This window comes from Aquarana catesbeiana, linkage group LG01, assembly GCF_042186555.1.
Source record: "Aquarana catesbeiana isolate 2022-GZ linkage group LG01, ASM4218655v1, whole genome shotgun sequence".
NCBI lineage: Eukaryota > Metazoa > Chordata > Amphibia > Anura > Ranidae > Aquarana > Aquarana catesbeiana.
This window is the reverse complement of record NC_133324.1, coordinates 385,274,396-385,301,203: the sequence shown is the minus strand read 5'-3', so window position 1 is coordinate 385,301,203 and position 26,808 is coordinate 385,274,396. Positions and strand designations below refer to the sequence as shown.

The window sequence follows — 26,808 nt, the reverse complement described above, 5'->3', positions numbered from 1 at the left end:
ACCCCCCTTCTTTCATAAAAAATAAGTAATACAGTGCTGCGTAAAGAAATGGAAGTAAATAGCAGCCAACACACCCAAGTATTGAAGAAATATACAAAAAAGTGTAGCGCTATAAACTTACAAATTAAGTGAATAGTGTATAACACACAATTAAGTGTTAACTTAAAAAGTAAAAAAACTATGATGTACTGTAGTACAAATACAGTGTACAAACTATGAACAAAAGTGAAAAAAGTGTAAAAACACCATGCAATATTAGTATGAGCTAAATATAATACACTGTGTGTAGTATGTATATAATATACAGTGTAAACACAAATTTAAAAATATAAAAAAACAAAAAAACAGTAAAATCAAAAAAGTTCAGATGGGGTTGACACCACCCAGAACCCAAAAAGTCCACCAAATTTATTGAAATTATTTAGGAAAAAGTAAGAAAGGCACCACCCAGGGTCTTAGGGGGCTTACCAAAAGGCAAATGCCCAGGAAAGACATATGTCTATCAAGTCACAAAGGCTGAGGGATCAACTGGATCAAATGGGTAAGTAGAGATTGGGAGGCAACAAAAGTGAACAGGAAAGCTGATGGTAGTTCAGGAGCCCTCACCGAAGACAGGAGCAGTCACCGAAGACATCGAGAGGCTTACCAGAACCAAGATGGCAATTCAACTTCCACAGTTAGCCACACAGCATAGAGAATAATATTCCAATAGAAGGCCACAAAGGAATATGCGTATACCATGCGAGAAATGGATAAAAGGACTCACATAGCGTAATAACGTAAACACTGGTTTATTATAAGATATCAAAAATAGACTCACATATTAGAAGATCATCAAAAACACAAAATTCGAATAGCGGTAATTGTGAAGGGTCCACCCAACGCGTTTCTGCTAAAGAGCCATCATCTGGGGTGCGGACCCCCCCCCCACCTCACCGTTCTATAAGGGGTCATTAGTGCTTTATATAAGTGTCATGATACCGGAAGTGTAAAAAGATTCCGGTTAGATAAACTCTAAAATTAAATTGGCCAATATGTATATAAAGGTCCCAAGTAGTATTAATCCCACAGGAGAAAATAATATATTAAAAATATTTAAAAATCTTCATATTAAAAAGAAAAAGTAGAAAACTGGCCACAGGAAATGAAAAACGGGACCAAGCCTCGTTCTCATAATATGTCATGAGAGGCTGCCTGTACTAAAATGAGCCAAGCCTTATTCATCACATACAACGTGACGTCGTGATGCCGCACTAGCGCCACGGCATCACAGCGTTCCATAGGAAATGGACCAAGCCTCAATCCGAGGCTGGTCACATGAATTGCTATTCGGATGACATACAACGTGACATTGTGACGCCGCACTACCGCCACAGCGTCACAGCGTTCCATGGGAAATAGACCAAGCCTCAATCTGAGGCTGGTCACATGACTTGCTATTGAGATGACATTAGAACATGTCATGCGCGGCAAAGCGATAGGCGGAGCCAGGCATAGTTAATGCCATACGTCGTGACGCCACTGGTTGCAACGGCGGCGACACGGCACCTTATGGAATACAAACCAAGCCTCTTTATGAGGATGGTCACATGGCTTTCTCTACAGTAAACAATAGAAATATACACCGAAATACCAACTGCGGCTTGAGGCGGTGTCAGTAAACCAACAGGGTCTCTACCGGTGAACATATTGATCGACTACAGTTGAATCCCATCGATCAAAAAGGGTCACCTCCAAGGCCACAAAACGAATCATATATTTAGATAATATATTTCATAATTTAATAATAATAAAATTATTATTATCTTATTATTTTGGTAAAACAAAATACCTTTACAAAGGCAAATTAAATTATAAATAAAACTAAAGAACTAGACCTAAAATGACTAAAGGTCATAAGTCTAAACAACTAAATGACAGCAACCAGTAAGGGTCATTATTACATATAAATGTAAGCAAAAGATTATTACCATAATAGTACAATCAATTGTCAGACTTGATTAAAGTTAGAATGGAGAAGATATTTCTAATACTTTTAACCATAAATAAAAAAGGAGAAAAATATTAAAAAATGTATAAAAAATATAAAAAATAAAAATAAAAAGAGGAAAGAAACATTCCTATTAGGCTTGGTTGATAAACGAGTTGATGTCCCACTCCACATTCATTCCTTGCGGGAAGTGGGACTGCAACTCGTATATTCAATACGTCTCCAAGCGAGAAACACCCCTTAATGTAGCTCCACCCCTCCATGGGGCAACATATTTATCAATGATAAGAAATTGCGCACCTACAGGGTTCCGATCATGAAATTCCCTATAATGCCAGGGGACCGTGTGTTTAGTACTACCGGCCTTGATCAAATTTATATGTTCGGACACCCTCGTTGAAAATGACCTAATAGACCGGCCCACATATTGTTTGCCACACGGACAAGTTAACAAGTACACCACTGCAGTGGTAGAACAAGTGCAAAAATGTTTGATTTGATATATACGGCCAGTTGCGGTAGAATGAAAGTTATGAGTAACTCTCCTACCACATGTATTAAACTGGCATACCAAACATTTTTTACAGGGATGGAAGCCTGTCCAATTGTGAAAAAAGGATGGTTTACTAGGAGGATTAATAATATTAGGTGCCAGCTTATTTCAAAGAGAAGGCACTCCTCTAAAGACCACTTTTGGTGTTTCAGGCAATAGGGGGCCCAAGATTTTATCAGTCTTTAGGACATCCCAATGGTGTTCAAAGATATGTTTGATCTGCTTATGTTGGATGGAAAAAGCTGTTAAAAAAGACCACTTAAAATCCTTATAAATGTATAAATCCGCGCTTAGGACAGTCTCAGGGCTGCTGCCTATCCCTAATTAGTACCCCTAAGGGTCTAATTACAAAAGTAGATAGATGATAAGGAGATAAAAATGGCGCTGCCCTCTGTATTACTTGATTAGCAGTACAAATGTTATAAACTTTACACTAAGTACAAATGTCTATGATATGTAGGAACTCCATCACTAGGTGTCGTGTTGCGGTCTCAAGAAGAAAGACCCTATAATATGAGAAGGCCAGAAAAATTATGAAATACTATAAAATGAAACACCTATGGTGCAAAAAATATTAATTGGTGCTGGATAAAATATTGTGAAGAACACCCCAGTGAAAAGTTATGGTCTACCGTGTATTATTGTGCTCACTAAGGTAAACCAAATCTATACAATAGATAAAAATAAAAATAGACCCCAAAGTTCAAAAGTTTTGGGACAAAATGGCGCCAAAAAACAAAAAAAATTTTGTAGATTAAGTAAAAAAACATCAGTGAGTTAAAAGTGTCAGTAAAATATCTGTTAAACCAGTCCCAAATTATAAGTGAAATATTAAATTGGGTAGTGAATAACCCCAATATTCAAAAGTATTGTGACAGTAAGTGCCTACTAAAAATAAAGTAAAGTGTAAGAAACTTGATGGAGTAAAATGTAAGATAAAACACTCCCTGAGCATAAAATACAATGCATATAGCAGTCCCACAAATATCATGCACAAAAAATAGTTTCCAGTATCTTATATATCAAAGCTGGTGATGGTTCATTTCTAAAAAGTTTATTTATATGTATATGTAATCCATATAGAAGAGTTTTTAACCAGATGAAAGAAGTAAGTTCAGTATATATACTATATATTTTTCACCCTTGAGGGCTTGCATCAGTGACTTCTGTGCTTTTTATTCAGGTAGTGACTTGATGTGCTCACCCCCAGTGCTCCCCCACTCACCAGAAATAATCACCCCTGCAGGGGTACCGAGCGACAGAGTGGGTGCCTTAGGGTGGTTGGTGATCTCTCCGGTTGTGCTGCTCTTCCTCTGATTAATACGCTCCTTACGAATATTCCAGGGTAGGGTATGTGCTCCAAAATAACCAGACTACTCCATACCACCTTTGTCTGTTAAACTCTCCGGAAATCCAGAGACAAGAGAAACACAAGGAGGCTTCCTTCGTGAAGTATGTCAAGTATTTATTGCACAAAAGCTAAAAACAGTCCACAATAGCAAGTCTCAATTAGGAAAAAATAAAACTGGCACCGCTGTATGCAAGGATGGGACCAAAAGCGAGCTGTAAGCGTGCGTCCCACCTTGCGTTCCAGCCTCCACTTCCGGGTATGACGTGTGAGCGTGACTCCGCCTTAGGCCTTAGGCGGAGTCACGCTGTTTTACTCCATCAAGTTTCTTACACTTTACTTTATTTTTAGTAGGTGCTTACTGTCACAATACTTTTGAATATTGGGGTTATTCACTACCCAATTTAATATTTCACTTATAATTTGGGACTGGTTTAACAGATATTTTACTGACACTTTTAACTCACTGATGTTTTTTTACTTAATCTACAAAAAAATTTTTGTTTTTTGGCGCCATTTTGTCCCAAAACTTTTGAACTTTGGGGTCTATTTTTATTTTTATCTATTGTATAGATTTGGTTTACCTTAGTGAGCACAATAATACACGGTAGACCATAACTTTTCACTGGGGTGTTCTTCACAATATTTTATCCAGCACCAATTAATATTTTTTGCACCATAGGTGTTTCATTTTATAGTATTTCATAATTTTTCTGGCCTTCTCATATTATAGGGTCTTTCTTCTTGAGACCGCAACACGATACCTAGTGATGGAGTTCCTACATATCATAGACATTTGTACTTAGTGTAAAGTTTATAACATTTGTACTGCTAATCAAGTAATACAGAGGGCAGCGCCATTTTTATCTCCTTATCATCTATCCACTTAAAATCCTTGTTTTCTCGTTGAGGTTTATTCTCAAACAGCAGAGAACGGTCAATATCACAGGTATTAGGAATTTCCCTATCAACAGCCAAAGGGTCATAACCTTTTTCTACAAATCTTTCTCTTATTAGCCTGAATTTTGAAGGTATTTAAATCTGTGCAATTCCTGCGCAAACGCAGGAACTGACTCTTCAGAACTAATCTAATCCACGATCTATGATGACACCTATCTGTGGGTATATACCCATTCCTATCCGTTGGTTTGAAATAGGTACTGAATACAAATGATCAATCCTCTCAATAACAAGATCCAAAAAATGGATTGTAGATCTACTAGACTCATAGGTCAGGGTTATACCTCTATTGTTGTCATTAAGAATCTGAAAGAAGCCTTCCTTCGTGGGTGCCAGTCCACAGGAGGAGGATGTCGTCTATGTAGCAAAAGCTGTGGGTTGTCCATGGCATAGACGACATCCTCCTCCCACTTGGCCATAAATAAATTGGCCAGGCTAGGAGCAAACTTAGCTCCCATTGCCACTCCCTTATGTTGCCGATAGAACCACCTGTCAAACCAAAAATAGTTATGTTGTGTGGCAAACTCGATCAAATCTAAGATAAACTTAACCTGAGGGGAGGCAAGAGAGGCATCTCTGTTAAGAAATCCATGGACTGCATCCACACCTTTATGGTGCGGAATACAGGTGTAAAGAGATGCCACATCAGCAGTGGCCATAATTAGGTCACCTGAATAGGAAACAGATAGATAGTAGTCTTATCACGTCTTTGGTGTCCTTAAGATAAGATGGCATATTTCGCACTGACGGCTGTAAGAAAAAATCTATATATTTACCTATTCTAGAGGTGACAGAGTCGATCCCACTAATTATAGGCCGACCAGGGGGATAGAGGGGGTCTTTATGAACTTTGGGCAAATAATAAATAACAGGAATACGTGGAGCTAGGGGGACAAGGAACGATTTTTCTTTCTTATGTAAAATAAAGGTTTCAAAACCCTTGGATACCAAAGTCTGTAATTCCTTCTTATATTTAAAAGTAAGATTACTAGGTAATTCTATGTAGGTTTCATGGTCTCCTAAAATATGGTTCATTTCCTTCAAGTAGTCTGAATTGTTTAATAGAACTATGCCACCGCCTTTATCACCGGGGCAAATCACCAGGTTTTTGTTATCACATAAAGACTTTAAACCAGTTTGAGGTAAAGAATTGTAGAATTTACGTTTGGGCGGGATTTTGGCCAGATCCTTTAACACCAAATCCCTAAACATATGGATAGTAGGAGGGAGTTGCGTTGGAGGATTAAAGAGAGAAGGGTTAGATAAACCTGAATGCACTGTTCCGGACGTTGCCGCCCTAACGACATTTCTAGTTGGATTAGAAATAATATAACGTTGGATATAAATTTTTCTAATGAACTTATGTATGTCAATAAATGTGTTAAATTTATTGAGCTTACATAGGGGGGCAAATTTTAGGCCCTTATTCAAAATAATTTTTTCTTCCTGAGTCAGAACAGTATTGCTCAAATTAAACACACCCTGACACGTTAGGTTCGCTTTCTCTTTTCTTCTCTGGCTCCTTCCCCCTCCTCGGGACCCTCTCTTGTTTCTGGACCCCTTTTTTTGCCTTGGGGGTCCTCGTAAAAACCCAGAGCAGCCCTAAAATTGGAATTGGGTTGTGGGTGTCTATAAGACCCCCCTTCTTCCCCCCATCTCCTTTTCCTCCCCCTCCCGTCCTTCCACCCCCCTCCTTCTGTCCCTTTCTTCTTTATTTCTTTCTATACTATCTACCCCCCCCCCCCTTTCCTCCCCTCTTCCTTTCTCCTCCTCTTTATTCTTTGTTTCTTTTTCCTTTCACTTCCCCCCTTGTTTTCCCCTCCCTCTCCCCTCACCCTTCTCTATACTTTCCCTACTGTTGTTGTGTCCATAGCTATTAATACAGACCCATTGTCACCTTACTATTTTTCAACTATGGTTTTTTGTGCTCATAGCGTCTCCCATGTCTCCCCCGGGGGGACTACCCCTTATCGGATGCTTCTTTTGGTACTGTGTAGTGCCTCCAGGGCCGTCTTTGGTAAGCTACCTATAACTTTATAGATTCTCCAAGATTAATCCAGTATGTATTGTTACTCAAGCGTCTGTTACACTCTAATCTACCAATTCTTGAAATTTGTATAATTGTTCAATTATGAAACTTTATTCACTCTTGTAGATGTTTTTGACTGACCCCTCCTTAAGAAGCGGTGGATACTGCTGTATGTAGAGGACTCCGTCAGGATACACATCTAAGTTTTCTTGTATTAGGACCTACGTGTCCATTACTTGTTTTCATTAACGTGCATGGTACTGTGTGCACAGTGTATGTATCTTTGTAACAACTGTTTTTAACCTTGTCTATTTTCTAATAAATTGTTTAATTAGTCCTTTTAACTGGTTCAATCCTCGGGTACCTCTTTTGGTACTGCATGGCGCCTCCAGGGCTAAACTGGTTAACTGGTTCAATCCCTGGATACCAAAATAGTCCTCGACTTTTTAGTGCTATAGAGTATTTTTGGAGCAGCTCCAGGCACTTTCCCTCTTTCCAATATTCATTTGGAAGAAGACTGTTTTTTCTCAATGGGCTGTGAGTGTTTTGTTGGCATTTAATTGCGTCCTCAGTCTAATTAAAGTATCAGTTTCTACAGTGGGTCCACAGCTATGCACTTCATTATACGGATCAGTAGTTCCAAGCTCTCATTTGCTTGTCACAGGTGCCTTTTAACAATGTATTTATAGTAGACGGTTGAGCAACATACTTTATGAAGGAGCAAATAAGTTGCAATGAAAGACGGTTGAGCAAAATACTTTATGAAGGAGCAAATAAGTTGTAATGAAAATGTGAGATTTAATGAAACAATGAAGACTTTGAAAATATTTCTAAGCTACACACCTGGGGATAACATGATGAAAATAAATTGCATCAGAGTCTGCGTGATTTATTGTGTAATGCAAATTTTAGATTTAGACTTCTTTCAGATGGGACCTAGAACCCATTCTTCGTGCAGGCTACCTTTGTTTTTGTAGGTAGCTTATAGAGGTGGATTCAGACGCAACAGCTGCTCGCCACAGCCCCATGTCAAAATTTGACAGCCGAAAGCACACTGCCTACATTTAGGACCAACAACGACAATGTCCCAGCGCCAGTAAATGGATACCTGGGAAACTAAACCATAACATGTGACGTGTAACATATAATATAACATTTGGCATATGTTAACTCGGGAGGGGAGGGGAGTGAAACCAGTGCAGCTAGAGCAACCGTAACTGATAGATACAGATGAAAAGCAAAACCAAAAGTAGTCCAGCACTCTGGATATCACAAAGTCAAACTGCAACGGCCAGAAGTAAAAAACTGAATAATTTAATGGAGGCAGTTCATAAAAACAGTCCCATGAATACACAGTACTTGAATCCAATCGTTAAGATCTTACATATGTAACAGACTGTCCATCGAGCAACAAGAATCCAAAACGGGAGATCCATCTCACTGCATGGTCCCAAGGTGTGGATGGTCCATGGATGGTCCATGAAATGTCAGAGGAGTGCAGTCATGTGACTGGGTCTTTGAAAGAACGGAGCTATTGAGTGGTTCCTCCTCTTCGTCCTCTTCATCAAGGCAACCTTTCCACAGTGGTCTGATCCAGCAACATGCCACAGTGACCATCCATCCATCCACTCTTGGGACCTTCATATTGCCAAGCATTAGCAGCATTCATCACTTTTTTTGCTGGCTCCTTTATTCCCCTCCCTGTCTTTTTTTTCATCTACTTTGCACTGCTGCATCCCCTGAGTAACACCTTTCAACACAGAGGCGTTTCATCTCTGAGGGGACACAGACCGGCACGTCAGCGGCTCAGTGTCTTACCAGCTGACACTCCAACGGCTCTCCTGTGTGAAGCCAAGCCCTTCCCTCCTCAGAACGGCTTCCCAGCTGGGCTGACGTCATCGCCCAACGCCAGACTGATCCTCGGCTCACTCTACCTTCTCACGGCGGAGCGGGTGGCTCCCTCCACGCTGCACATACAGAACGGCACTCCAGAGCCGGTGAGTCATCCTTTCAGGGCTCACACCCCATATCCAGCGGGAATCCTGCGGGTCTCCTGAGTGCCTTCCTACCTGGGTCCCCCCTCCCCTCTCCCCCCCAACTTATCACAGCTTGGGACCATGCAGTGAGATGGATCTCCCGTTTTGGATTCTTGTTGCTCGATGGACAGTCTGTTACATATGTAAGTTCTTAACAATTGGATTCAAGTACTGTGTATTCATGGGACTGTTTTTATGAACTGCCTCCATTAAATTATTCATTTTTTTACTTCTGGCCGTTGCAGTTTGACTTTGTGATATCCAGAGCGCTGGACTACTTTTGGTTTTACATTTAGGACCATGCACTTGCCCTTGCACAGCTGTCAAATTTTGACATGCGGCTGTGTCATTAGTATTTTTTTAATTAGATAAACTAAAAATAACTCAGCTGACTACTTCCTGGTTTTCCTGAATGTACAGCTATTCAGCACAACATCACACCAGAACCTTTCCCAGCTACCCGGATCATGCGAGGAGCCTGTGGGATGCAGTAGAACTGTGAGGACTACATACTTATGACGAGCATGACTCCCACTTATATCTTGTAAGTGTTTTTAAACTTGTGCAACAAATGATACTGTTTTAATACTACACTTATTATAGAGAGGTGCCCCCCCCCCCCTGTTTCTTTTATACATTTAGGACCATGCGATTGCCTTTTGCACAGCTCTCAATTTTTGACATGCAGCTGTGTCATTAGTATTTTTTTAGTTAGGTAAACTAAATAGAACTTGGCTGCTCAAAAATGTACCACATCTTCATATATCCTACTATCTAAAGCCCAGATTATTTGATTGGACTTTACTGGTACACATGGGACAAAACAACTGAATGAATATATAAATGTTTATACAAAGTTTATTATAATTAAAACCACATAAAAGAAGAAACCACAAGTTTTGTTGGTCCCCTGTATATTGGAGGACCAATATTGCATACTGTACATATACTTACGCAGAATATTGTTTGAGCCCCAAAATGATGAACCAAAAGAAGAAAGAAGGGAAGTTGAAGCGTTTCACTTTAACTGCTTCCTCAGGACCCCATGATCTTGGATGTAGGGGGTGAGTAGTCTTACTGAGAAAAAATAAACATATTCAATACAATGTAACATTTTCAACAATCTATAGCAAAACAATAAATTTCATCTATCATTGTTACAAAACTACTCTATGCACATGCAAAGAGAAACCCGCATGCGACTTATATCATGCCCCAGGGATATAGAGATACCAACCTGGAAAAAAGATGCAGATTAGAAGTTCTGGTTTAACTACCTTCATTGATAACATGACATGTAGCTCCAGAGTCAGTGGGTACAGTATGTTGGACAGAAAGCTAGACCTACCCGACAAGGTCCTCCCTGCTTACACTTCATTCATTCCACAGATCTGTGCTTCTTCCACCTTCCCTACTGCTTCCAGAATATTATCTCACTTAAAGTGGTAGTTAACCTAAAGATTTAACAGTTTCAAAAAACAATTACATTTTTGGCACATGCAGGGAATGTAACTGTCACCTTGGATGTGCTTTCAAGCAAACTGTCAAACCATCCAATGGCTGGTGTCATAGCTGATTACATGTACAGCATCATGGCAGTTGAAGATTAAACAGAGGCCAAGATGGCAGCTTCTTTGGCTGAAAACAATAGGAGGGTTTACTTACACTTTAAAATCACCAGACACCAGAGAGCAGCTCTGATATGAGAAAGCAAAGCTTTGTCCCTATATCAAGATGGTTGCCTGCACACAGTGATACAGTGTGGAAAAAGAACATGTAAAAACGAGGCACTGGATTAGAGCTATCAGATCAATCAGATCAGAGTGCCCCTGTCAGGAAATGTTCCATCCGCTGGTAATATCTGTCATTTGGCATGCAGTACTGAGGTCCACCAGCAGGTGTCTCCTGGCAGTTTGGAACTGTCAAGAGAGCTTTTCCCTGCTGATGTTATGTCATCTTTGGGCCACAGTACTGATGTCCACCAGCGGATGGATCCTGGCAGTGTGGAGCAGACAGTACCTCCTACAATCAGGTGTCGCTTGAGGCTAATCACAGGCCTATAAATACCCGACAAGCAATCACATGTTTGCCTTGGTTTCTTCCTTGCGCCCTGACCTGCTAGCTTGTGATCCTGATCCTGATCCTGATCCTGATCCTGAACCTGTTCCTGTGCCCTGTGCCCTGAACCCTGTGACCCGTGTATCTGATCCTGTCTCCCTGTTCTGATCCCTATCCTGTCCCACCTGTTACCTTGCATCCCTGCCCTGCAGTCTGATCCATCCATCCTCTCCCCGTCCTGTGTTCCTTACCCCATCTGCTGATCTCCCTGTGTATGACCTTGGCCTGGCTTACGTTTATGTCTCCGGAACATCCCCTGTCCATCTGTTGATCTGCTGTGTATGACCCTGGCCTGGCTATTGTTTATGATCCTGGTATTTCCAATTTATTGTACTTACTGTATCTGTCTGTTGTTATTTGTGGGTCTCTGTCTGTTGGTTAGTTATTGCACTGTGTCATATTGGAGGTGGTTGTACTATATTATTCACTTACTTTAATAAATTATTATATTTTCACTTATATACGTTTTGGTGTCCTCTGTCGCAGATCACACGGTTCTGGTCACACCTGTTCATGACAGCCACAGTGACTTTGGTAAGTCTGCTCTCAACAAAAGTAGAGAACCTAGATTTAAAGATTTATAGGCACAAAGTCCGATGAGAGCACCAAACAAATGGTTTGGGAGTCCAAATGCTTTTAATATCAATATTTGCTCACAAGGAGACAACACAAACAGCCATCACATTTTAGGGGTGAAAAGATCTCCTCATTCTTCAGGGCTTAAAATTGATGAAGTTAAGTGAAGGAAGGGGGAGATCTTTAAGTCCCCAAAAACACATTTGCTGTGCTTTGTTGTCATCTTAAGAGCAAATATTCATATTAAAAACGTTTGGGCTCTCAGGCATTTTGTTTGGCACAGTTATTTAACTATGTGCACAATGTGGACCAAGGTATGGTAAGGCTGCCCTTACACTAGAAGGATTTTGCTAAAAAATGTGTTTTTATAAACATTTATTCAATTTTCTATTAGTTATTGGGGTCAAATCAACGTACATTTCCGACCACAGTGACGAATACATTAAGCCCCTGTTCACACCTATGCGAATTAGATGCGGCTTACAACGCATCCAATTCACAGGACATTTTAAACTAGGTTAATTTAAATGAGGCTTGTTCACATATGTGCGTTGCATTCGCACTGCGCATTGCACAAAAAATGTGTGCATTTTCTTGTCATTGCGGTGTGAATTACGAGCCCCTTATCTTCTATGGGAACGCATCTGCTTTGCAGATGCATTGCGTTCTGAACATGGATTTTCTCCTTCTCCTCACTACGCCTCCCCCTCTCCCTCCCCCTCTCCCTGCTCACTGATCCTGAGCGAAAACGCAGATGAACCTTTGAACAGATTTTTATCTACCCAGTGAAACCTGAGCTTCAATTCGCACCGCACATGTGTGAACCCAGGCTCAAAGAGCAGGATGGAATGTTTTCTTGAGCGAAGTCCACTCATTCCAAAATTGAGTTTGAAAATCAAGCAAAATTTTGAACTACTTTCAAATGACATTAATGAAGACATACTGAGAATTTTTAACACATTTTTATATGAATGCTTGTTCAAAAATGTATTAGTGTATGACCAACTTAAATCAGTAATGGGGAAAAGATAAGCTTCTGGGATACCACAGACAATGCTGGGCACTAGTCTTTTGTTCTCAACTTGCCTTTATGGGCACAGTTTCCTAGTTCAGCTCCTCTTTAAAAAAACATTTTCAATTCAAATTCTCCATGCAAGAGACTGGAATGGCTACCTTAACTAAACTAGTGTTTCTCAACTCCAGTCCTCAAGGTGCCCCAACAGGTTATGTTTTCAGGATTTCCCTCAGATGAAACAGCTGTGGTAATTACTAAGGCAGTGAAACTGATCAAATCACCTGTGCAAAATAATGGAAAGCCTGAAAACATGATCTGTTGGAGCGCCTGGAGGACTGGAGTTGAGAAACACTGACCTAAACTATTCTAAACCCTCATGCATCAAGTTACATAAAGATGGTCTTTCTTTCCAGGTGTAGAGTAAATAGGGTCAGATCTTAGTCCATTCTCTTTTATGGCAGAAGCCTTTGTACTATTACAGATATTGAGTGCATTTATGTCAGCTTTTCTAGTTTCCCTCACATCAGAAAGGTAGCATCACTTTTTTTTTTTTGTCACTGCAGACATGAAATTAGCATCTTGTTGTAACTTACCACTGGACAAAATGTAAATATGTGAGTAGAGGTGATTATGTAGCAGCGAATAATCACTATAGTCACTCCTAATTTGTTGCCAAGAAGTGTTCTTTTCACAGCTACAGGTTTAACTTCTGCTACATCATTACTTTACAGTACTACACTATATAAATGCAAGCAATTGTGTACTGATAATGGTAATGTAAGGCTACATGCACACACAATTGTTTGGAGGCTTAAAAATATGCCTAGTATAATATTCTGGCATGTTTCTGTGCCAGGGAAGCCGCAGCTGGGGCATACAGCAAGCCCCAGAAGTGAAGTGACTGTAGTATGCTGGCATAGTCAAGTAAACATCAATGCTTTAACTGCATTGGTGTAAACACACACATGTGCATATGACAAATTCCCATGAATGTCTGAGTTCAGTGAACACGTCATACGTCATAAGATGAAAGCATCAGCGTTTTACTGAGTACTGAAACATACTACCATTGACCTCTATGGATCTTACGCTAGGCATTTTTTTAAGGCTCCAAACATCCATTTGTATAAGACCCAGTGGTCATTTAGATGTAAAGCCAATTACTAACAACACAATATATCATTGCTAATTAATAAGCTTTAGTCATTAGTGTAATAGAAAGGTTCCCATGTAGGAAAGTTTTAATCATGGAATAATGACAGGACATACTGTATATGTTTAAACTTACTCTAAAGTCATGTATAACCTCCAGTTCAAATGATGCATTGTTCACCCATGCTGAGTATCTCTGCTGTCCAGTCACCTGAGCTGAAATGTAATTATTATTAAAGTATTATTATTGTTATTATTATTTAGGATTTATATAGAGCCAGCAGTTTACACGGTACTTTACAATATAAAGGAAGACAATACAATTAATATACAACAATACAATAAAATACAAGAGGGTTAAAAGGGCCCTGCTCAGAAGAGCTTACAATCTAATAAAAAAGCTAAGTGCTTATTCGTGTTTCTGCTGTACATAAAGTTTGTTATTGACAGGTGGTATTTGTCCATAACTTATCCTTTAGACTTTTTTGCTATACCCTCATAACAGTGGCTGCTTATTTGAGGAGCCTGGCTTCCTAAAAAAAAAAAAAAAAAAAAAAAAAAAGCATTATTTAGCATTTTATCTTCAAAGGCACTAAGGAAATCAGAGACTGCACTGATTGTTGGGATAAATGAGAGCAATCATTGTAATTACCAACTCAGCCAGTAAAAATGCAAATCTTTTAAAAGAGGTGGAATGTATTTTTTTCTGTAGATTCACTGCTTTCAGTGCAGTAGATTCTGGATTTGTTTGAACATCCATATTGTCATCAATATTCTTGCTACACAGGTAATGTATTACAAGTTATCAGAATCAGGGACAAATGACACGTGGTTATGTATACCATCCAAAAGAAAGAGCTTTGATGAAACTGAATTACCTTTTAAACAAAATCCATTCCAGTAATTCCTGACATTTCTGACCAGTGATCCATCCATGCTGCTCTGCTGTATGTTACTGTGTCAGTGTGAAAGGAATAGAATATACCGGTATTTATTGTGATCAGTGTCTTAATTAACTGTGTCTCCAGGGAAATTTCCTTTCTGAAGTGACTGGTTGAGCATTTTAACCCCTTCGCGCCGTCCGTACGCAAATTTGCGTTCAGTGCATTGATGTCTGATGATTGGCCAATCACAGCACGCTCTGCTGTAAGAGCCATGATTGGCCAAAGCCAGGGTGCCTTTATCCAATCATGGCTAAAGGGGCTAAGTCCATGCCCCACACTATATAAGGCTGCTTACACGGCGGGCATATTGTCCATTTCTTCTGATCATCCTTAAGATGGTTCTACGCCTTCATTTGAGTCCAGCTGTGTTTGATTATACTGATTGGACTTGATTAGGAAAGCCACACACCTGTCTATATAAGACCTTACAGCTCACAGTGCATGTCAGAGCAAATGAGAATCATGAGGTCAAAGGAACTGCCTGAAGAGCTCAGAGACAGAATTGTGGCAAGGTTACAAAAAATTTCTGCTGCACTTAAGGTTCCTAAGAGCACAGTGGCCTTCATAATCCTTAAATGGAAGATGTTTGGGATGATCAGAATCCTTCCTAGAGCTGGCCGTCCAGCCAAACTGAGCTATCGGGGGAGAAGAGCCTTGGTGAGAGAGGTAAAGAAGAACCCAAAGATCACTGTGGCTGAGCTCCAGAGATGCAGTTGGGAGATGGGATAAAGTTATAGAAAGACAACCATCACTGCAGCCCTCCAACAGTCAGGGCTTTATGGCAGAATGGCCCGACGGAAGCCTCTCCTCAGTGCAAGACACATAAAAGCCCGCATCAAGTTTGCTAAAAAACACCTGAAGGACTCCAAGATGGTGAGAAATAAGATTCTCTGGTCTGATGAGACCAAGATAGAACTTTTTGGCCTTAATTCTAAGAGGTATGTGTGGAGAAAACCAGGCACTGCTCATCACCTGTCCGATACAGTCCCAACAGTGAAGCATGGTGGTGGCAGCATCATGCTGTGTTTTTCAGCTGCAGGGACAGGACAACTGGTTGCAATCGAGGGAAAGATGAATACAGTCAAGTACAGGGATATCCTGGACGAAAACCTTCTCCAGAGTGCACAGGAACTCAGACTGGGCTGAAGGTTTACCTTCCAACAAGACAATGACCCTAAGCACACAACTCAAATAACGAAGGAGTGGCTTCACAACAACTCCATGACTGTTCTTGAATGGCCCAGCCAGAGCCCTGACTTAAACCCAATTGAGCATCTCTGGAGAGACCTAAAAATGGCTGTCCACCAACGTTTACCATCCAACCTGACAGAACTGGAGAGGATCTGCAAGGAGGAATGGCAGAGGATCCCCAAATCCAGGTGTGAAAAACTTGTTGCATCTTTCCCAAAAAGACTCATGGCTGTATTAGATCAAAAGGGTCCTTCTACTAAATACTGAGCAAAGGGTCTGAATACTTAGGACCATGTGATATTTCAGTTTTTTCTTTTTTAATAAATCTGCAAAAATGTCAACAATTCTGTGTTTTTTCTCTTAATATGGGACAATGTGTGTAAATTAATGAGGAAAAAAATGAACTTAAATGATTTTAGCAAATGGCTGCAATATAACAAAGAGTGAAAAATGTAAGGGGGTTTGAATACTTTCCGTCTCCACTGTATATATACAGTGTAATATATATATATATACTCTGCATTCAGTGTAGAGGATATATACAGTGCAGGCAGTCTAGTAAATATATATATATGTACAGTGCAGGCAGTGTATATATACAATGCAGGTAGTGTAATAAATGTATGTATATATATATATATATATATATATATATACAGTGCAGTCAGTGTACAGTATATAATACAGTGTATTGAAGTGGTTAAGGGGAACCCTATGACAGAATTAAGAAAAAAAACGGCATGGGTCCCCCCCCCAGTCCATACCAGGACCTTTGGGTCTGGTATAGATTTTAAGTGGAACTCCATGCCAAAATGTAAGAAAAAAAAACAGAGTGGGGTCCCCCCAAAATCCATACCAGGCCCTTTGGGTCTGGCATCGATTTTAAGGGGAACTCCACACCAACTTTTTTTAATAATTGGCGTGGGGTCCCCCAAAATCCATACCAGACCCTTATCCGAGCAAGCAGGCCAGGATGGGGGGGGGGGGGCGAGCGTGAGGCCCCCCTCCTGAACCATATCAGGCTGCTTGCCCTCAAGGTGGGGGGACCCCAAAGCACCCTCCCCATGTTGAGGGGGGCAAGGGCCTCGTCACCCCAACCCTGGCACGGTGGTTGTGGGGGTTTGCAGGTGGGGGCTTATCGGAATCTGGAAGCCCCTGTTTTAACAAGGGGGCCCCCAGATCCCGCCCCCCCATGTAAATGGATAGGGGTACATTGTACCCCTACCCATTCACCAAAAAAAGTGTCAAAAAGTAAAAGCCACAATAGACAGTTTTTTTACAATTCCTTTATTTAAAAAAAGGGAACAAGAACAGTTTGGGACCTTATATGAGGCGGTGACCTGGTAAGGTCCAGTGCCTCCATCCCTGTCTAAATGAATGGGGAAAAGGGCGGTGGGACTTTAAATGAAGCACATAGGTATAGAAAGATAAATTTGTTGATAACAATAATAATAACAGCAATAATCTGATATGTAATAATAATCATAATGCATGATGGAATCAGTACAGTGGATACATATACACAAATTCGAATATATTAAAATAAAAACAAATCATCACATAAAATTGGGAAGTTGATATTGCGTGATGCATATATGAAGAGTATGACAAGTAGAGACACAGCATTGGACAATCTCATGGATTGGTCCAATCTTCAGGAGCATGCAGGTGACTTGGTGTATGTAGTATGTGATAGTAGGGTAACTATCTATACAGTCTGACCCTACAAAGGTAAAGGGATTGCTAATGAATGGTGGGAATAAAAAGTTAAATCCATAAGGGCCCCTACAGTCTAAAATACTTACAGGCGTGGCTATAAGATGAAAGTGTGGCACTACAGATTGGGGACCCACTAGGGGCATCGCCACCGGGAGCTGAGGTGGTGTGGGACAGCCCATTGCCTGGCAAGGACAACATCCAGGGAGGTAGATTTCCAAGAAGTGAAAAATGGGTCATGAGTAACCAAGATGCTGAAACCAGACAAGGACTACTATGAGAGTAATACAATAAATATATATATCTATATATATATAGATATATATATCTGTATATATAGAGGGCAGGACAAATAATGTTATTATTGTAGTGAAAAGTGTCAGTAAAATCCGAGCAGGTGCAGATAGGTTGCAAGGGTGGTGAAGTGTTGAAAGTTATAAAGTAAAATGATGAAAAAGATTAGATAGGAACCAATTACCAAAAAGGTCCAATAAAAGGAGATAAGGTGAATGAAGGGTGTACAAATTACCTGAGACTAATGCCCTGTACACACGGTCGGATTTTCCGACGGAAAATGTGTGATAGGACCTTGTTGTCGGAAATTCCGACCGTGTGTGGGCTCCATCACACATTTTCCATCGGAACTTCCGACACACAAAGTTTGAGAGCTTGCTATAAAATTTTCCGACAAAATCCGTTGTCGGAAATTCCAATCGTGTGTACACAAATCCAAAGCACAAAGTGCCACGCATGTTTAGAATAAATTAAGAGACGAAAGCTATTGGCTACTGCCCCGTTTATAGTCCCGACGTACGTGTTTTACGTCACCGCGTTCAGAACGATCGGATTTTCCCACAACTTTGTGTGATCGTGTGTATGCAAGACAAGTTTGAGCCAACATCCGTTGGAAAAAATCCATGGATTTTGTTGTCGGAATGTCCGATCAATGTCCCACCGTGTGTACAGGGCATAAGCCATAAAAAGCTTAAAAATCCAGAGTGATGCAATGTGCGCCATAGAGATTATATGAGTGAAACCACCAGGGTGAATCAACCTCCCATGTATGGAGCCTATATGGACACAGCCACCCCACGCCCACCAACGTCACGCAGGCGTGTGCTGGGGGAGGCTCTAACAAATAAATCCTTCCAATCAGCCGCCAGGTGGACTGGACAGCGCTAGCGCAGCGGCAACACAGACCGCGTCATCGCATGTCCGGCGCGGATAGCGTGAAGTCGACATGTGGCGGCATCCACCCACCCCAGGGGAAGGGGGAGGAGGAGATCCCTCGGCATGCATCGCAGCTCCCTGAAGCGATGGGAGGAAAAGCTCCTATAACAGATCGTGAGTCATACTGATCAAATATTAAGGATAGCTAAATAGTAAGGAATGGGGAATAATAAACCCATCCCATGGGTAAAAACCCTATAGAGAGTGGGGGATTATCGAGGCAAAAAAGTGGAGTAGAAATTACATAATATTGGTAAGAAATCATCAGACCTAACTAGATAAAAACTATGGGGGTTATTTACGAAAGGCAAATCCACTTTGCACTACAAGTGCAAACTACAAGTGCAAAGTGCACTTGAAATTGCACCGAAAGTACACTTGGAAGTGCAGTCGCTGTGAATCTGAGGGGTAGATCTAAAATGAGGGGAAGCTCTGCTGATTTTATCATTCAATCATGTGCAAACTAAAATGCTGTTTTTTATTTTCCTTGCATGTCCCCCTCAGATCTACAGCGACTGCACTTCCAAGTGCACTTTCAGTGCAATTTCAAGTGCACTTTGCACTTGTAGTGCAAAGTGGATTTGCCTTTACTAAAAAAACCCCTATGTGCTTCCATCACTTATTATTATATAAAAGTAACAAAAACAGTTTGAGACATTATATGAGGCGGTGACCTGGTAAGGTCCAGTGCCTCCATCCCTGTCTAAATGAATGGGGAAAAAATGTATGGATAACAATAATAATAACAACAATAATCTGATAGGTAACACATGATCTGCTATAGGACCTTTTCTCCCATCGCTTCCAGGAGCTGCGACGCGTTCCGGGGGATCTCCTCCTCCCCCTTTCTGGGGTGGGTGGATACCGCCACACGTCGACATCACGCCATCCGCGCCGGACATGTGATGACCCGTTCCGCGTCGGCGCTGGCCAGTCCACCTGTCAGCTGATTGGAGGAATTTGGCGTGAATCTTGGACAGCTTGTCCGTCCAATTGTTGGCGCCTCCCCCAGCACACGCCTGCGAGACATTGGTGAGCATGGAGTGGCTGTGTCCACATAGTTGATTGATTCACCCTGGTGGTTTCACTCATATACAGTATTCTCTATGGCTCATATTGCATCACTCTGGATTGGAAGCTTTTTATGGCTTAGTCTCAGGTAATTTGTACACCCTTCATTCACCCTATCACCCTTTATTGGATATATATATTCCTTGTCTGGTTTCAGCATCTTGGTTACCCCTGACCCCTTTTTCACTTCTTGGAAATCTACCTCCCTGGATGTTGTCCTTGCCAGGCAATGGGCCGTTCCACACCACCTCAGCTCCAGGTGGCGATGCCCCTAGTGGGTCCCCGATCTGTAGTGCCACACTTTAATCTTATAGCCACGTCTGTAAGTATTTTAGACTGGGGGGGCCTTTATGGGTTTAACTTTTTATTCCTACCATTCATTATCAATCCCTTTTCCTTGGCAGGGTCAGACCATATAGATATTTCCTCTACTATCACATACTACATACTCCAAGTCACGTGCATGCTCCTGAAGATTGGATCAATCCATGAAACATATAGAGATGTCCAATGCTGTGTCTCTACTTGTCATACTCTTCATATATGCATCATGTGATATCAACTGCCCATTCTGATTTGATGATTTGTTTTTATTTTAATATATTTGAATTTGTGTATATATATCAACTGTACTGATTCCATCATGCATTATGATTATTATTACATATCAGATTATTGCTGTTATTATTATTATTATTATCAATAAATGTATCTTTCTATACCTATGTGCTTCATTTAAAGTCCCACCACCATTTTCCCCATTCATTTATAAAAAAAAAAAGATGTCCTGCGTTGTCCATCCTATTTCAATCACACCGCCCGATGGACCCGAAAAAATAGAAATTAAAAAAAAAAAGATTTTGGTGAATGGGTACTCCATACCCATTCACATAGGGGGGGCAGGATCTGGGGGCCCCCTTGTTAAAGGGGGTTTTCAGATTCCGATAAGCCCCCCGCCCGCAGACCCCCACAACCAATGGCCATGGTTGTCGGGACGAGGCCCTTGTCCCTATCAACATGGGGACAAGGAGCTTTGGGGTTGAGGGCAAGCGGCTCGTTTGTCCCCCCCATCCTGGCCTGCCCGACTGCTTGCTCGGATAAGAGTCTGGTATAGATTTTGGGGGGACCCCATGCCATTTTTTTTAGAATTGTGGTGTGGAGTTCCCCTTATGATCCATACCAGACCTGAAGGGCCTGTAATGGACTGGGGGGAACCCACACTGTTTTTTTTCCTTGATTTTTATCTATATTACCGGGAGGCGGCAATACATTACAGCCGCAGGCAATTTTAAATGACATTTCTTCCTTTAGAAATGTAATTTTGCTGCAGCACTGTAAAACACATCAGACAGATGTGCCACTTTACAGGCAGACTAAGGGGACCCCCCCCCCCCGGCACGATATTTAAAGGAATATTTCATTTTTATTGTTTCACTTTAAGCATTATTAAAATCAGTGCTCCTGCTGTCATTTTAAAAACTTTTTTTTTGCATTGATACATGTCCCCTGGGGCAGTTCCCGGGTCCCCATACACTTTTTATGGCAATAACTTGCATATAAGGCTTTAAAATTACACTTTTTTACACTTTTTTCATGTTCGTGTCTCATAGAGTTTAATAGGGTTTGCATGTTCGTGCAAATTTTTGGCCTGTTCGCATGTTCTGGTGCGAACCAAACTGGGGGGTGTTCGGCCCATCTCTACTTTTTGTGTGACAACACTGAAGAAATGACACTTTGCTACAATGTAAAGTAGTGAGTGTACAGCTTGTATACCAGTGTAAATTTGCTGTCCCCTCAAAATAACTCAACACACAGCCATCAATGTCTAAACCGCTGGCAACAAAAGTGAGTACACCCCTAAGTTAAAATGTCCAAATTGGGTGTACTCACTTTTGCCGGCACCGGAGAGCTACAGTTCATTGAGGGAACCATGAATGCCAACATGTACTGTGACATACTGAAGCAGAGCGTTATCCCCTCCCTTCGGAGACTGGACCGCAGGGCAGTATTCCAACACGATAACGACCCCAAACACACCTCCAAGACAACTACTGCCTTGCTAAAGAAGGTGAGGGTAAAGGTGATGGACTGGCCAAGCATGTCTCCAGACCTAAACCCTATTGAGCATATGTGGGATATCCTCAAATGGAAGGTGGAGGAGCGCAAGGTCTCTAACATCCACCAGCTCCGTGATGTCATCCTGAAGGAGTGGAAGAGGACTCCAGTGGCAACCTGTGAAGCACCGTTGAACTCCGTGCCCAAGAGGGTTAAGGCAGTGCTGGAAAATAATGCCGGCCACACAAAATATTGACACTTTGGGCCCAATTTGGACATTTTCAGACATTAATGGCTGTGTGTTGAGTTATTTTAAGGGGACAGCAAATTGACACTGTTTTACAAGCTGTACACTCACTACTTTACATTGTAGCAAAGTGTAATTTCTTCAGTGTTGTCACTTGAAAAGATATAATAAAATATTTACAAAAACTCACTTGTGTGAGATACTGTACATACATGGTCTGGTCCCTGTTGCCTTGTGTAGCTACATTTATCTGGTTATCCCTGTGCTGATTCCTGACAAACAGTTTTGTCTGAAGTTGGAGTTTAATGGTAATCTCCTACCAAGGAGACAGAATTTAGACATGCAGTAGTTCATCAATTATGACTGAACTGATGTTACTCGTACTATTAAATCCATGAGTGCAGCCTTTTTGAAAAATCAGTCATAACATCAGTGGCGTAACTAGAAACCTCAGGGCCCCGGTGCAAGAAATCATGAAGGCCCACCCCCCCCCCCCCCCCCCCGAAGAGCATGATTTCGATACTATATTTTTTTCCACTGGTACTGGAGGGGGTGATGGTGGTACTGGAGGGGGGGTGGTACTGGAGGGGGGGTTGTGGTTGTACTGGAGGGGGGTGGTGGTGGTACTGGAGGGGGGTGGCGGTGGTACTGGAGCTGGGGTGGTGGTGGTATTGGAGGGGGGGTGGTACTGGAGTGGGGGTGGTACTGGAGGGGGGTGGTGGTGGTACTGGAGGGGGGTGGTGGTGATATTGGAGGAGGGGTACTGGATGTGGGTGGTGGTGGTACTGGATGTGGGTGGTGGTGGTACTGGAGGGGGGTGGTGGTGGTATTGAGGGGGGTGGTGGTGGTATTGAGGGGGGTGGTACTGGAGGGGTGGTGGTGGTGGTGGTGGTGGTACTGGAGGGGGATGGTGGTGGTATTGGAGGGGGGGTGGCATTGGAGGGGGGTGGTGGTGGTACTGGAGGGGGGGTGGTGGTGGTATTGGAGGGGGGGTGGTATTGGAGGGGGGTGGTGCTGGAGGGGGGTGGTGGTACTGGATGGGGGTGGTGGTGGTACTGGATGGGGGTGGTGGTACTGGAGGGTGTGGTGGTGGTACTGGAGGGGGGGTGGTGGTACTGGAGGGGGGTGGTGGTGGTACTGGAGGGGGGTGGTGGTGGTACTGGAGGGGGTGGTACTGGAGGGGGGTGGTGGTGGTACTTGAGGGGGACCTCTTACTGATCCCATCCCCCACACCACCACCAGTCTCATCCCTATCCCCCCACCCCCCATCACCTCTGTTGTAGACCCACCCCCCCTCCAATACCACCACCACCCCTCCTCCAGTACCACCACCACCCCCCTTCAGTACCACCCCCCTCCAATACCATCACCACCACCCCTCCAGTACCACCACCACCCCCCTCCAGTACCAACCCCCCCTCCAATACCACCACCACCCCCCTCCAGTACCACCACCACCCCCCTCCAGTACCACCCCCCCTCCAGTACCACCACCACCTCCCTCCAATACAACCACAACCCCCCTCCAGTACCACCACCACCCCCCTTCAGTACCACCCCCCTCCAATACCATCACCACCACCCCTCCAGTACCACCACCACCCCCCTCCAGTACCAACCCCCCCTCCAATACCACCACCACCCCCTCCAGTACCACCACCACCCCCCTCCAGTACCACCCCCCCTCCAGTACCACCACCACCTCCCTCCAATACAACCACAACCCCCCTCCAGTACCATCCCCCTCCAGTACGCAGAGGTGGTGGAGGTTGGGATTGATCAATTGCAGTGCAATATGGTGACTTACCACCAATCAATCGATCAATTCTCCCTCCTCAGAGATTATCCTTCACGTCACGGGTGCCTCCTCCGGGAATCCCTTGCTTGCCTCAGGTAGGTACTCCACACACTGCGCAGTCGCAGAGGGGAGAGCTCCTCCCCCGCTTAAACTGGATTGGTCTGCTGAGTTTTTTCAGTGTCCGCCCCGCCTCCCTTACAGTCTCTCTGTTTCTGGATAGGCGGGGGCGGAGCCCACAAACTCAGCGCTTCTCTCTCACCGTCTCTCACCTCGGCGTAGCGGGTGAAAACCCCCCTCCCTACGGAATGAACCCGACAGTGAGACTAACACACACCCCGGACAGTCAGGTGGGCCCCTCACGCGGCGGGGGGGTGGCCGGTGGGCCCCCTGAAGTGGCGGAGAACTACAGGGCCCAGTCGCACCTGCGACTGTTGCAACCCTTATAATTCCGCCACTGCATAACATGACTTTATAGCTAAAAAAAAACTGTACAAAAACAGTGGTGTATTTAAAAAGTAAAAGTGAGTTTCTGCATTGTTTTAGTCTGTTCTACAGCACCATTACTTTGTTTTGCCCAGGAGAGATTTGTTCTATATGTCAGAAACCATAAATACAGCATATTCTTCATACACAGTCCTTTCTATTTGATAGGAGATGTAGGGCCAAAGCTCATTTGGCCCTACTTCTCCTGTGTGGCATAGGAGTGCACTTAGTTCTGCTGTTATGTCACGGAGCAGGTCCAGGTTCTGGAGGGATCCTGACTTTAATGTTGAGATCCACCCAGATTCCTAACCATCAGCTGGCTGAGCCTCAGAGTTGCCAACCCTCCGAAGCAAAATTTACTGGCAGGATGGCAAAATTTTCAAACGGCACCAATTTTTTACTGTTAAAAAATCATGCAATTTACTGGCAGACACATTTTTTTGCTGACAATGCAAAAAATTACCTAAAATTACAGTTTTCAGTGCTAAACAGTGCAAATATCAATATTTAAACTATAAACATATATCTAGTGCTATTAGCAATGTGTTTACGTTTAACAAGAGTAAAAAAACATATTTCTGCATTGCCATGAAGGTCAGGTTACTATAACCCAGCCAGCACAGAGTTCCCCCTTACATCAGAGTGTGCAAGATTCCCCCTTACAGTGAAACAAAACTCTTATGTAAAGGGGAATGCTGCAAATGATGATCTAAGGTGGAAATCTGATGTAGAGGGGGGCTCTGGTGACCAGAGACCACCTTATATCAGAGTCCACTGTGTTCCCTTTACATCAGAGTTCCCAATTACATCAGGGTCCGCAGATCGAGTTCTCCCTTGCTGCAGACTCTGATGTAAAGGGGAACGAAAGGAACTCTAATGTGGGGGGGGACTCTGGTGACCAGAGACCACCTTCTGTAAAGTGAATACACTAAGGTAAGGGGGGGTTACTAATGTAGGGGGGAAACCTTTATATCAGTGCCTCCTTACATTATTGTATTCACTCCCCCCTTACATCAGTGACCCCCCCTCAGACTGGCCTGGCGACACTGTCACTGACCTCCTCTCAGGTGCACCATGCAGGGATCAGTCAAATGGTTCCAGCTTGGTGGCTCTGGGTTTTATCCCACAGGAAACTGTCAGAGGCTGCAGACAGGATACAGGAGACGGTCAGAGACTGCAGACATGGTACAGGAGACGGTCAGAGACTGCAGACATGGTACAGGAGATGGTCAGAGACTGCAGACAGTACAGGAGATGGTCAGAGACTGCAGACATGGTACAGGAGACGGTCAGAGACTGCAGACATGGTACAGGAGATGGTCAGAGACTGCAGACAGTACAGGAGATGGTCAGAGACTGCAGACATACTACAGGAGACAGTCCTAGGCTGGAGACATGCTACAGCAGATGGTCATAGGCTGTGGACATGCTACAGGAGACGGTCATGGGCTGCAGACATAGTACAGGAGACCAAATGTGCTCACTACTTACTCAGATAAAAATATATGAATAAATACCTCAAGACCATCAAGCACAATACATAATCAATTATATTATCACCATAGAGTACACACACTATACAGACACAATATACAGCAGCACTTTTTATCAGAAAATACCAGCCAAATCATATTGCTGCTGCCTCCCCTCTCCTGGCATGCTTGGATTTGTAGTGCCCCAGACACATGAGGTGGTAACTCTGGAGAGGACTGAGGAGGCTGTGCCTGGACTGGTGAGCACTGCAGGTAATAGGTAGAGATTGGGGAGAAAATGTCCTCCCTTTAGAAGCAAAGCAGATCTGACACACAAAAAAACAATGTACTGTACACAAGCCTGCTACACAGCCCATCCTCTGCCCCCCCCCCCCCTCCTCCTGCCCACTAAGACAAGGCAAAGACACGACTACATTTAGCTAATCGCTAGCTTACCCTCTGCTAGGCTGAAGTCTGTCCGGCTCCGCTGCAGGCTGACTCCACTCCTCCCCCTCCCAGCATCTCCTGTGCAGAAATCCAATAAGGCACATTGCAGAAGGAAGGGGGAGAGTACAAGACAAGTAGCAGCAGTGTCAGAAAGATCATCGGGATGATCGGAGACTCTCGGCATGCTTCAGGACTTCACGCAGTTCCGAGCCGGGGTTGTCATATTTTTACTGGCAAGATTTTTTTTATGGGTTTTCACGGGCATGAAATAATGAAAACACGGGCGGTTGGCAACACTTCTGAGCCTCTCAGTGCGCCACTGAGAGTCTGAGCCAGCTGCTCCCACCCCTACCACAGTATGGCACTCCAGTGAGTGC

The 26,808-nt window shown here is 43.0% G+C and overlaps 1 long non-coding RNA gene across 1 annotated transcript in view; it reads right to left on the bottom strand.

The window, feature by feature from the left end:
• LOC141143425 (uncharacterized) overlaps positions 1–26,515 on the bottom strand; it is a 45,218-nt gene extending 18,703 nt beyond the window's left edge. The window contains exons 1-3 of the long non-coding RNA XR_012244327.1: positions 26,441–26,515; positions 13,914–13,993; positions 9,871–9,993 (exon numbers count right to left, since the gene is read on the bottom strand). This is a non-coding gene — a long non-coding RNA (uncharacterized lncRNA). The remainder of the gene's footprint in view (positions 1–9,870; positions 9,994–13,913; positions 13,994–26,440) is intronic.
• Positions 26,516–26,808: the final 293 nt, after the last annotated feature.